Raw genomic sequence first — 14,176 nt, forward strand, 5'->3', positions numbered from 1 at the left:
GAATCAGAACTTTTTGCAGTCAGTGAGAGCCTCTCCATCTAAGTTGTCAGTCAAAGGAACATCAAACTTATTAGAAGCAAAGGGTTACGCTCTGTTAAACTGTGCTTGATGTCACCTTTGTTGTCCCCTCACTTCAGACTAAAGCAAATTCCTACTAATGATGCTGGAGGTGAATAAAGACATCAAGCAACCAGTCTACCTTTGACACAGTACAGTGTTTTCCAAATGATGTTTACCGTTGCATCCATATCACTGAAAAAGCATGTTCCCTTATGGGTCACTTGCCATGACTAAATTCTTCGTTTTTTTTTTTTTTTTGCTAAATACTTCTTTAGTTGCCATCTGTTGCCATCAACAGATCTCACTTATGTTTTCTCTCTGCTGTGGTCACAAGGAAGAGAATAACTTGTTCTGGGAACAGAACGTGCTTCCATTCAATAAAGAGAGAAGGGACAATGCTTGTATTAGTTTCTCAGAACTACTCATGACAGATTTAGGATCACATGATCATAAAATAAATTTTATGAAAAGGGGAAAGTCAAGATGAAACACTTCATCATAAAAAGGAAGAAGATATTTTTATTCATACTTCTCTCTCCAGACATTATTCAACTTGCTGGAACATTAGTTCTTCAAATTGCTTTTAATTACATGGCCTAGAAATAAATATGCACCACTATTAGCATGCTCTCAGGTTGAATACAAGGGGTACTCACTTTCATTGCAGTCAAGGAATCATTCCAAGGTGATTTATACTCTCATTACAGGCTGTTGCCTTTCCTATGTAAATTTGTAATCAAATATTCTAAACAGGTGATGGCAAATAATTTAGGTAACTACTGCTAGCAGCCTAAATCACAGTCATAGGACCACAGAAGTCTAACAGGAGAATTTGATACACACATAAGCACATACACATGAACAGTCCACAAAGGTACATTTTCCATGTTATTAAACCTTCTAACAACATCTGAATACATGAACCCAACCTACATCAAATTGGTGACAAAATTTTTTTACTATGCTTAATTTAGCAAACTTCCCTCTCATTATATAAGCTATTAGGACAAAGGCACATTAATTAACTTACTGAATTTTTGATCAGATGTTGCAATGATAATTTATCATTTTAATAGGTTGCTCTAGAATGGATTTTTTAGAAATGTTTCACAGAGTGAACCAACAAATTAATATAATAATTATAATCCTTTCTCTTGATTCAAATATTATACAACATTCTGTGTTAATTAAACACCCTTTCAGTGCAGTAGTACAATGGACAAGCATCTAAACTATAAACAAAAAGTTCTTTGTTGATACACTATCAGTTAGCTTGATTTTACCATCCTCAAATCTAGTGTTTATTTTCTTGGTAATTTAAATTTTTTACTTAAAAGATAGGAGAGGAGATTTAACTTCAAAAGGATCTTCTACAAACAGTACACCATTTTCTTTTAGTTTAACTTCTGAACGAGTCACTTTTTGGTTGAAATTCCAGGGCTGGACATGCACAGACTGTTCAAAATGTCTTAGTCTTTCCTTTCCACATTCCCCTTCCTTGCCAGTGATCAAGAAGAAAAAAAGAAACTCCTTTTCTCACTTCAGTTTTGTAATTTCTTCTCATTGAACTGACACTGTTGTCAGAGAACTGTGACAACCAGTGTTTTCTTCTCAAAGAGGATGGTCTGGGTGACCAGTTGGGCCTTTAGTATCTGCATTTATGTGATACTGTATGGAATGCTTTTGTAAGAACAGATAGATACATTATAACATCCACAAACAAAACCAAGTAAACAGTCATTTTATCTTAAAATTTCTGCATTCTCATTTGGCTTTCAATCCTCAGCTAAGACTCCCTTTCTTTAGGGCATGAATTCAGAGTTGCAAATGGCTCATGAAAGGAGCCCCAACACAAAGTTCATACAGCAAAGTTAGTAAATTACTGGGACAAAGCAGTGGAAGTAGATGCAGAAGGCAAAGACAGTCCTATAATTGGCTACAGAGTTGTCGCTACACCTTTCTGGAGGGATACTGTGACCTATGTGGCCTGCACTAGGCAACAGAATAAAGAAACATCTATGAAAGCATACATTAAAATACCTTCCTCTGCTTTATAAATGGCAGGATCATTCCAAACCAAAGGTATGTGCTGGTTGTGTAGTCACGCTCTCAAGCTGCATGGGAGGGTGTTTACAATGGATTCATCAGCCACGTTTGCATGGGACGCTTTACTTGCCATGTCTGAGCAGAGGGAGAGAGGTAATACCATAGATTCCACAAAGTTCCCTTTGCTCCATCCTTCGTACACTCTGTGAGGAAATTGTAGAGGTTTAGAGACTCCCATCCCACCAGTTTCTGGTGCTGCTGAGTAACTCCAGTCCTGTGCTTCCTTTTGATGCGTACATGCTTTGGAGTTCTGCAAACCCTGAGCCTCAGAACTCCTTCCAGCTCTGCATGAAAGAAATTCGTGGCACTCTCTGTTAAAAAAAAAAAAAAAAAAAATAGAGGTTCGCTGGCCTCCCACAAATACTTTGGACCACCACTGTTATCACCATCTTCTGCTTTTGACACAAGCTACATTTCTTTGACATTGCCTTATCCAGCAAACACATGGCAGTGTGTTTATTTATAATAACTAAGATCAAACACAAATAAAACCAAAACTAAGCTACCACTACTCCATACCAAGACAGCCCTGCATACTCTTTCTTTCCCTGTGGGCAGAGACCAAACCAAGACAACATTACATTAAGAGATCTTAAACAGGTTGCTCAACAGATTACTGTAACATATATAAGTGTTACGGTGAGGAGTACCGTATAAAACCTTGCACGGAAAAGAAAACTGCAGAAATTTGGGGGAAGAGGGGGTGCTAAACTGTTCTCTAGCTGCCAACACTATTTTTCTGCACCAAGCGAATCTCAGAGCAGGAGGGAATTCAGGTACGTTGGAATGCCAAACCACAGAACGCTTATACTCAGCATTATCTGGATATACAGAATCCCACAGAAACAAAAAAGACAGGAAGAAAGAGAAAGAGATTGCCTTTTCTAATATCACAGTATGATTTATACAGTACTGTGCTGTCCAGATTTGACACTCTTCTCACTCTTGACTCTGCCTCTGCATGCAATTGCAAGTCTTTTAAAATTCCAGCCTTAATGAAATAGGTAAGCTACAGAAAAGATTAAGCTGGAAAATACAGCAGGAATACAGAATGAGGACAGGTGATTGATCTTTGAGTGGATATCCAACAGCACAATGAAATTCTCAGGCAGGTTCTTCTTTATTTCAAAATGGGTTTGATTCAGAGGGATTTTATAGCAGCTAAATCAGGCAGTTGGCGCGGATTGTGCCAGCTTTTCAGCATGTTATACTCTGAAAGGTGTCACATTTGGCAGAGGCAGTAAAGCTCCATGAATTTATTGTTGTTTCCCATTGAACACCAAAATCCAGGGCATCAAAAGATGACACAGCACACGTTACAACACAATTGTGTTGAGTCACCTGCTAGCCTGGCTAGCAGAAACCTCTGGTGGAATGCTGTGAAATGCCAAATGGAAGCCACCTGTGTATGAGGAAAAAGAAAAGTGTAAGTGTGAATGGACTAATGAATGGTAGTTGCAAACTCAGTCCATGAGTCTCCAGACATATAAAAGCACATTAGCAACTCAACTTGCAAATTTATGTCATTTTCTTAAGTGAATGTACTTCAAAGCTTCTCCTCCAAAATAGTAACTTTACTTATAGAAGTAGTATCTTTAAAGTCAGTAGAATTTCTCATGCATGCAGATGCAGTTAAGTATTCCCAGAATCAGGACCACATATTGGGTGTTTAATTACCTAATCTACCTGTTGTGGACAGTTGCCTTTCTGACAGTAAGCAAGAGCCTGCTTTGTCAGCAAATTTAGCTTGTGTGAAACTAGCGCTAATTAGCACTGTACAAAAAGGGTGTAAAGACACGTGAAACGACTAAAATCATTGGTATTTTCTTCTTTTTCTGTCTTAAGCTGCTTATCAACAAACCCAAACAAACTGAAAATTCACCGAGTCTTAGTAATCTCTACCGAAATCCAAGATCAGGTCGATTTTCAGTGAAAAATGGAGCAGAAAACATGTGGCTAGAAACAGATCTGAGTGCTTTCTTTAATATCAATTTCTCTTTTCTCCTCAGCTTGAACTAATTGGAAACATTACTTGAAAAATACATCATATATTCAACAATCAAAATAAAAAGCTACTTCTTCACAGACGAAGACTTTCATAGGTAAATAATCAACAGAAGAAGCTATTTGAAAATTTATCAGGAATTCTCTGAAACGGATATAAGGCAGTGCTGCCCTCTTATTATTGCCTTTTCCTATGAATCTACAAACTCAGAAGAACCCACTGTCATCTAAGATTTCAGAAGCCTTTTTCCTTTAATCGTTTATGTTCAAGGCTATGAGAGATGTTTAAGAAGCTTGTTCTTTTGTTTTCCAATGGCATATTCTGAATATAAAGTTAGGAATTAGTACCTCAGTAAGTGCATGGCCACCACCTAAGTAGTTTATACTATGAACAACTACTGCAGGAAACTTCAAAAGTGTGTTCTGACCCTCAGTTTAACCTTGCAAGGAATCTATTCTCACTACTGTTGGATATACAAAAGTAGCATTAATAGAGTTCAGGGTGTGCAATTTTTCTGTGCATTAAGAGCATTAGAAAGGTTTTACTATGTACATTACAAATAGGTAAAGCACATCCAACATCCACGTTTCTCATTATGGGAGATACTATATTAGATTGTTATTCACAACAGGAGAATGTCACACTTTTCTGTATACTCTAGTTCAGCACTTTTCTAATTTCATGGACCTCAATTTACATTTGTCAGTGTTTGAAGTTAGATGATATTGGTCTACTCAGGAAATGAGTTAAAGGGGAGAGAGGTCATTTCACCTTTTGGGCAGTACCATACTTTGATGATGCATAAATAAAGCACAGCACGAGTGTGTCAGCAAAAAATGGATGTCCTGAAGCCCTTTGATGGAAAGGATGTTGTTTGTTAGAAACAGAAGGTTAAATATGTAGAAACTGTAAGACTGAAGGGATGATGTGAAGAGAATCTGGCTAATGTCTTAGCAGAAATCCACCTTGCCATTCACTGTGAGCTTACAGACATCGAGGTTTCAGTAGTTTACCAGTACTGTTTAGTCAGTATGTATGGAGATTATAATATATTTACTAATTAAATTGATAGCAGTCTGTGGTATACGAGTGCTAAGGAATTGGTATTCATCATGGGCCTGATCCAACGACCATTACCATCAACAAAAGTCTTTTCATTATTTTAATGAGATTCAGGTTCAAATGTTGATCTCTTATAAACGGGCAGCTGTGTTACCTACACTCATAGGTTCAATTTTTGAAATATGTTGTCTGTGTTGCCAACTGTTACTGAAAACATACACTGATGTTAGGAGAATTCAGCAAATATTTTGTCCTGAGCAAACTGAATGGTATAGCTAAACATAAAAAAGTTGGATGTTTAAGTAAGTGAATGTAACCAAATGCTAACCTTGAAAATGTTTTGGAACTTCTTCCAAATTTCTGGTACGGCTTCATTCAGACTTGTAGCTGAAGGTTAGAATCAGCTGAGGTTATCCCACTGTCCTATCAGGGCATCTATATACCTGAACAAAAATTAATATTTTTTTATGTACTTCTGCTATTCTAATTGGATTCTGTAATTGCCAATGTATTGTGCGGGTATAGAAATCTAACATCAGAGTTTAGGTGCAGAAGTAAGAAGTCATAAACAAGCCGTGTATAAGCTGCCCAACAGTTCAAGGTAGACAATCTTGGGCACCCAGATTTGGATTTTCACACTCGCGTTTTCTTCAGTATAACAAGTCAAAAAGATGTTTACTTACTTATAACATTTTCCATCTATTGTACAGCAATAGTGCATCACAAAAGGAAGTAAAATCTTAAGCCTGTCACAAAAGTCAGAAGAACAGTGAAGTTCTGAGTTAGAACAATGAATTCATTAAACCAAAACAAACAAACAAAAAAACTGAACTGTTAAAACAAGGCATTTGAATAGTAACAACTGTTAAAATGAGCTCTGAAATCTCCATACAACATGAGATTTTTATTGGCAAACAATTAAATCTCTGTTTAAATGCACTTTCTCTGTAGAACCTAATTTATAATCTTATCAGGCATGTCTCTCAGAAGAATTTGCTACTAGTCTAACTCTTTATCTGCACAATGCAGAATACTAACAATTGTCTTATATGTTTGTTTCCAATGTCAAAGACTGAAATTCCAATTTGAGGTTCTGACTGCTTTCAGAATTTGATATTATTTTTAAAGTGCTGTCACTTTTGTTCACCTGATGTGACAGAAAAGGAAAATATAAGAATAACACTGTGTTCATAGTAAGAAAGAAGAAAAAAGGTGATGCACTCAGGAATTGATTTGCTATAGCTCATTTGTTGTTTTATCATTCTCCCGTTAACCCCCAGGGTCCTGTTTTGATTCAGCTCTATTCATTAAGATTTAAGTTTCACAATAAGCATTAAGGTGAAGTTAGAGGCAAGGTAGAACTAAAAGAGTGCACTCTATGTATATTGCATCCAACTAGGAATTTCTGAAACTTGCAGAAGGTATACCAGCACCTATAACTCTGGGTATATGTGTACATCTTAATTTGCATTGCCTAGTTCTTGTATCTCTCTGCCTTTCCTTTTTCTATAAATCTGTAATAACTTCACCTTTCTGAGCCATAGACCTATACCACATATTCATTTTACACTAGAATAATTAATAATAATAGTTTCAGGTAAATTGCTCTAGAAACTGCTAACCTACCCTCTTTTTTCTCACCTTGGCAGAATTCACAAGAGAACAAAGAAAAGTCTTTTAGCAAGTAAATTACACAGCTCTATATTGTTACTTCCTTCTGTTCCTCCCAGTCAAAGGTCTGAAAAAGCTGTAAGATATAGAACCACAGTAGTTGCACAGAGTGCTAGCCTAGAGAATGTTTATATCATTTAATTTTTTTTTAAAATCCTATATAAATTCCTGTCAATTTTTTCAACATAAACAGCCCACATTACTATTCTAGGCTTCCCCTCCCCTTTTATTTGGCTCAGAACACCTGATGGCTAATTCCCAGTTGAGATAATTAGCCCTTGGTTATAACCAGTTACATTGTCACCTGTTCAACCTGCAAATGTCTACAAATTTGAGTTTTCCAATTAGCATCATGAGATCCCTATAGCAAACAGCTAGGGTGTTTTTTTTTTTTTGTGAGGCAAATCACTTTTCACTTATACATTCTGCCTATTGAGTCTCATTTGGTAATAGTGCTTTAAAAATTACAGTGTTTTTCCCAGAGTAGACTTGTCATTGCCTTACCTCCCATCAAGCCCAGATGGCTGCTACTATATAGGAGAGAAAAACAGAAAAGGGAATTAAATGGAAGCCTCTCCTTAATAAGTATCCAAGTCAATTTAAATAGTTCCATTTCATTTTTACATCAGAGTCATGCCCTAGTATTAAGGCATGAAGAACATTCTCAGTGTGCTAATAAGCCCCATGACATGTTGAACTGATATTTCAGTAAGTGGAGTAAGTTACAGTTTATTTTTAACTTCTGTGGTATGAAGCTGTAGGTAAACCTCATTAGAGATAGTGGCCAAATGCGCTAGATGACAGAGATCTGGGTTGACTTCAAGCTGACCGTGATGAGGTGGCCTTCTGTCTGAAAACAACACAAAATAATACTTGAAATTTGGAGGAGGTATTTCTGGAAGCACCATTTTAAATCCTCAAAGCACGTAATACAGAGATCACACAGCGTCTTAGTAGTTGCTTTGCTTCATTCTCTGTAATGCCTGCAGTGGATTTGTGGCCCTTCAAGAGAGATGATTAAGACACCTCTTAAGTTCTGCAGTAAAAAATGAGCTCTGCCACTTTTTGTTCATTAAGTTATATCAGAGAAGCCCTGATAATATCTTTCAAGCCTTCCCTCACTGTTATGCCGTGCCTCTGCAGCTGTGAGAGGAGCCCGCAGACAGAGAAAACTGATGGCTTAAGAAAGATGGAACAGGCTGTGCTGCTTGGGAGCTGAGCTCCCCTTCGTCTGGATTTGTTGAGAATGGACCAACATAATCATCGAATTCCAAGGAGATAGGCCAAGAAGGAATTTCATTTCAGAGGTCTGTGTGGCTTAGTATTGAACATGAAACCTTTCCCCAGTTCACAAGTTCTGACTGTCTTGTTGCTATTTTATGTTTGCGTGTTCACCCATGTGGCTGTCTGCGAGGATTTTCTCACCCTGTAGCTGGAGTTTTGAGACAGGTGTAGTTGACTCTCTAAAAACACTGGTGCCTCTGAACTGAATTATTTTCAAGATATAGTTATCTAACTATCTATAGCTGTGTAAGTGATGCTTAGCACACTTCTATTAGCATCAACGCTACAGGCAGACAGAGACTGAAAGGTAAAAACATTATCTTCTGAGCCTGAAACTAAGTAACCCATTGAAAGCTTTATGAAGAATACTAGAAAACAAATGGTTTCATTGTGGAATACTAGGAAACAAGTGGTTTCTTGCTGGCCGGTACTAACTACAAATCTCAGTGGTTTTCTGGCTAGAACAGATGTTAACAAAGTCACCTGCACTTTCCTCTTGTCCCCACTTACCTACCTGGGGCAGTAGTAGAGCTCAGACCCTCAAAGCCATTTGGGCATCAAATTCTCTTTGAAATTGAGTGCTAGATTCCTAACTGATTTTGAGAATCTGGGTTTAAATGGGGAGACAGTGCCTGCTTATTGCTTTGTGTCTGGAGCCTATGAATCAGATAGATAGGCTCACACACAGTGGAATAGGTTTATTACTTCATGGCATGGGCATGCGGTAGCAGTCACGATCTAGCCCTCTGAGATCAAGACAGCAAGAAATTCATGAAGATTTAAAGTAGTTAAAGGAGTTTATTTTCCAGGTGGGAAATCCAGGTGTCAGAAGGAAAGAAACTATAAATTTTCAATTCAGCTTTCCACATAAAATGTAAAGCTATTTGGAGCACACAGAAAGCTCAGTATGAACTACGGCTGATAGCTGGTGCAACGTATGGTCAGTGGTTTTAAATGATTGATGGAGCTATCTCTGAACTGAAGGACTAAGGTTGGAATAGAAGAAAAAAATTGAGATCTGTTATAATGGGGCTTTATACTTTTTCTCTTCCTTTGATGGTCAAATAGAGTTCAGCTGTACAGAATGATTGTTACTTTATCCTAGTGATACATAGGGTAGCTCTGAATACATCTGCTAGAGAACCTTATTCCAAGAAACAGAATAATACTTCATGTGGAGATGATTTTTGAAACTTCTCCTAATAACAAGGGGTGTCTTTAAAAGGGAAAGAAAGTAAAGCATACTCCAATTGTTTTTCTCTTTGTTTTGTTGAAGACAATGAAATGAATATGTGAATGAAGACTTAATGTTGTGCTTTACTCCTATTTAAATACTCAAAAGAGCTTTAAGATAAGTCAGTGAGTCATATTAGCTCAATACAATTTTTAATTTTCATTTGTAACAATTTGTGGTTTCCCCCAATATCATCACCTAAAATAATCTAGTATGGCTAGGAAAAAAAACCCTGTTCAGTTACCGAAATAACAGCACAATACTCATTGGGCAGTCACTCCTTTCTTCCCCTTTCCAAATACCAGGACCATGTGAGTTTTCAGCTGCGTTATCAGATACTTAATATAGTTGTGTTGAAATCAGTGACACCGCTCAAGGACTATTCAACATGAAAAGGATAAATGAACAAGTGCTGCAGGAATAGACTACTAAATACTCTCTAAGAAGGAGAGTACACTGACTCCCTGTTTATACTCAGCAGTGAGATCAGTGTATTAGCTGACTGGCATTTCTCTTGCTGAGAAAAGATCAATGAAGAAAAGATCAGCCGAAGAAAGATCGATGGTGACTGGGCAAACTATTAATTCATAAGAAAAAAGATTTTACTTGGAGAAATAGCACATTACCCTGAGGCTCAAGCTCAGACTTGATCATTCCCTTGTCTTACGTGATGACTTGGATTCTCAGTCCAATAAACTCCAAGTCTGGTTTTCCAGAAAGGAAAACTTAAGTAAGCAGGGTATGAACTAGCTCACACAGAAACTCTGTCCACACTGGCAAAAAGGAAGCCGAGAACCCCTGCCTGGACTTGGACAGCTTCCAGGCAGTCATAGCAACAACAAACCAAAACAGGAGAGAATAAGAATTTATGACTATCATAAATAGTCATTCCACACTTGAAATTCTGCAGGTTCTCCTGCAGCTGCAGTATCTAAATAACATCCAGTTGGTCCTTAAACAGTGTCACAAACACTTCCTACATATGGTTCATTCTTATTCCTCATTTTTCCTGCAGGGAAGAATTGTATAACATTGTGCTGGATGGTTGTCAGAGAAAGGGCTTTTTTGGTTCTTTCTGTCTGTTTAGTTACCTTCCATTTGGAACAGTGAAACTGTAGATGGTCACTGTTCTGAGATCGCCCGATAAAAGCTCTCTTTCAGTAATAAACTCTTTGCATATCCAAGATGTAAGGAAAAATCAGAAAAAAAGAGACGATATGCCAGTATGTGGTATATACATATTCTCAGAAACATTCTGCAGTAATAGAGAAATGAGGTGCTCAGTGAAAAGTGCTGGGTGTTGAAGAAAAAGCTTTGATGTGTCTGAGACATTAGAGGAGTTGTTAAAGAGTAGTTCACCTGTGGATGCTGCCAAGGAGCAGTAGCACTACCATATAGTGTTTTAAAGTATAAACAGCAAAGTAGCTTTAACCAGAGAATCCTGCTGTTTGAACATTAGAAAGTGGTGGAGATGAGAGAATTAGCTTCATCTGGAGCAAAGTTTTAGCTTTTCTAGAGTAAAGAAGGATCTTTTGTTCTAATTTTTTCTGTGGCTGTTGTGACACGAGATGAAGTTCTGGGAACACTGAGTTCTACTTGATGGATTTAATTAAAAAAAAAAAACACATATTGTGCAAGCTACAGTGATTTTTCCAGGTTAACTCACTATCCCTGGTTGTTTGTGCCTAGTATTTATTTTAAGATGACATGCTACTAGGTATGACAAAGTAATTTTTGGACACATACTTAATATGCCTGGAGCCAATACACACTTTCTTACTGGACTGCTGCGTGCACCCCAAAAAAGTATTAATTAAATCAAGTCTTACTCACTGTTGTAGTTAAAGCAAAAATATCCTGGCTTATAAATCTAACCTCATGTCACAAAGGGAATATCTGTCCCTTTCTTATTAAATTCATCCTCTTTTTATATAAAAAAAAAATCAGATGAAATTTAAATTTTGTTGTAAGAATATATTTAGAATTTCTGGTCCTTCCCTACTGTTTCTTTCCATTTTTAAGTTTCACGGGAGGAAGGGAAAGAAATAATTCAGTATTAGGAAGGCAATTAAGCCTTTTTCCTTGGAAACGGGGCTGAAAAATCATGATATAGCAGAAATTTCCTAACTATTATAGCCTGAAAATATTTTTAAATGCACATATTTGTATGTGCTGTATATAGTAACATATAAGAGAAATACCTTTCTAAGAAAACAATGAGGAATGATGCAAAATTAATTTGACATAATTTTTGGTGAAAAGACAAGACCCATTTTGGAAAAAAAAGCCTATTCACACTCTAAAGCCTACTACTCTTGTTTCTTTTATAGCTGCATATGTAACTAACCTGTGTTACACTGTTAGTAGGTATTCATGCAGTCCATGGTACCTGGGCTCCAACTAGTCACTGGACTCCATAAGTTTTCATTATTTGGTAAGTGTCGCAGCATCCCAGATATCCCAGACAGACACTGGGAATACTCTTTAAAAAAGAAAAGGGTAATAGGATGGTAGTTAAAAGGTTATATGATTACCTCAGCTAACAACGTGCACAACAAACAGCTTCCAATTTCTTTAATCTGGTTTTTTTTTTTTTTTTTTTTTGCATTTTTGGGGCACTGTTCTTCAGTATCCATTATGGGAATGGGTCTTGCTGGTGAATTTGAAGGAGGAGAATACATAGTTTCCCATCCCTTGAACTGTGAGAGGCCTTTTTGCTTTTGTTCAGATTTCAGCTCAACTTAGTGGGTGAAATCCAAACCTCTTTCAGGTCAGTGGGAGTTTTGTCACGGATTCAAAGAGGCAGAGTTTCTTTGTGAGGGTAAGCTGGAGTTCCATTTTGCCAAACTCCACATGACCAAAATGCATTGTTCATTTATAGCTGCCTTGATCATAAATGTGTCTCATTTTACTTTATTCTGAGTCACTCCCCTGAAGTTTTAACTTCTGTATTTATTGTTGATTCAGAAATATCCAGGTAACAATGACAGTCTGAATTAATGGCCATTACTTTTTAGATATTTGTCATGTTTAAGTAGAATTTTAGGAAGACAAGCATTTCACGAAGTTCACATTATTTCTGAATAATACTCCAGACTTACTAATCCACCCTAACAGAGCTTTGATTTTGTTGCAGAAATTATATCCATACTCTCTTGTCAGAGGTTTGTCAGCTAACTAGCAGAAGAAAAAAATCCTTGATTTGGCTCCAGTCAGAGTTTACATCAAGTTAGCTATCTCAGTGGAAAATGACACCCTTTTTATTTTTCGGGGGAGTTATAGCTCAACTGACAGTTAACCTCAAAAGCTGAATGTATAGAGGAAACTTCACAGTGCATTTTAATATGGCATTCAGTTTAATTAGCACTTGGGCAATTCCTTTTGTTCTTGGTAAACAAAAGTAAGATTTGACGAGGAAAAAAAGAGAGTGTATTTGCTACTTTCATATGTCACTCAAACTAGCCTGTCACCATTCCCAAACTAATACTTCTTTACACAAACTTCTGCTAAATAGCGTTAGATTTTTAAGTCTAAAACTGGCAGGTTTTCCCAGGGTTGCATCTGATATCAAAATCAAGGTTTATTAACATTACAAAGAGCACTGCTGTCCTGTAGTGCCCCTTTTATCATTCTAAGCAGCTGCCTTGAGGCAATGCATTTAACCTTGGGAAATGTGATAGGAATTCTGGGAAGTCAGAAATCTTTTGACAGCTAAAGCCTTTTACCTCATCCAGAATCTGCTCTATGGCTTTAGCTCCCACGCTGAAAAGAGATGAGACCCTTATTTTCATTTGATGTTTATCTATTCTATTCATTGCACTTAAAATTGAAAGATAGGATAGCATTTACTTACAAACAGTGATTTTTCATTTATGCTTAAAGCAGACCAGTGATGAAAATACTCCTTTTCCCCACTGAAATTGCTATTAGGAAGATAGTACACCGAGAAAAAAAAAAGAAAAAAAGTATGCTAAATGTTTAAAAATAGTTCTGCAGTTTATCTTATTCCTACCTGTTTTATGTTTTATGACAAATTTCACATTACATTGCGATTTCATCACCTGTTGCCATCGTCATTATAGTGAAGGAACTGTCATCAATTCAATTATAAGCCCTTATTTGTCAGGGTTTAGGGTTTAGCTGCAAAAAGAGAACTCATTTTGATGTTTCACACTTTATAAAGAGCTTTTTCTTTCACAAGGTCCCAAGGCATTTCATAAGCTACACATGAATATCACCTCTGAAATGTAGCTACTTCTGCAGTTTCCAGCTGGCCCACAGCATACTGCACAACAACAGAGTAGCGTGGATAGAAATTATCTGTCAGATAGTAAACAAACATCTACAGTCTTTGTGGTATACAGTCTCTCAAGCAAATCAAAAAACTGTTCATTTTCCTGACATTTCTGATGAAAATGTACTATAATGAATGAACTATACAAGTTGGGACCTAATTCCGAGGTCATGGTCTAAAAGACGATCTAAGGGAGAAACAGAATATTGTTTAAATCTTAGAGGAAAACTAGGCTTCTCTGCTTTCATTGGGTATGTTTACATGTCACAACAGAATACAGTTCCTGCTTCTCAGCAGGACATATTAGCCTGGGCAGAAGTCAACGCTAAGATAACTAAGCTGCTTTTGCAGCCATGAATAGTCATTCATATCCTTAAAAATGAGTCATTTGTAGACTTTGTAGACTCCTTCTGAAGTTAGGTATTTTAGTTAGAAGGTACAGAGCCAAAGTAAACTAATA

General features: G+C 37.0%; 1 long non-coding RNA gene across 1 annotated transcript in view; it reads right to left on the reverse strand.

Annotated features, from left to right (window-relative positions):
• Nucleotides 1-318: 318 nt before the first annotated feature.
• LOC138068501 (uncharacterized) overlaps nucleotides 319-14,176 on the reverse strand; it is a 107,592-nt gene continuing 93,734 nt past the window's right edge. Inside the window, exon 3 of the long non-coding RNA XR_011143333.1 lies at nucleotides 319-2,477. This is a non-coding gene — a long non-coding RNA (uncharacterized lncRNA). The remainder of the gene's footprint in view (nucleotides 2,478-14,176) is intronic.

This window comes from Struthio camelus, chromosome 10 (genome assembly GCF_040807025.1).
Source record: "Struthio camelus isolate bStrCam1 chromosome 10, bStrCam1.hap1, whole genome shotgun sequence".
In the NCBI taxonomy this organism is placed as follows: Eukaryota; Metazoa; Chordata; class Aves; order Struthioniformes; family Struthionidae; genus Struthio; species Struthio camelus.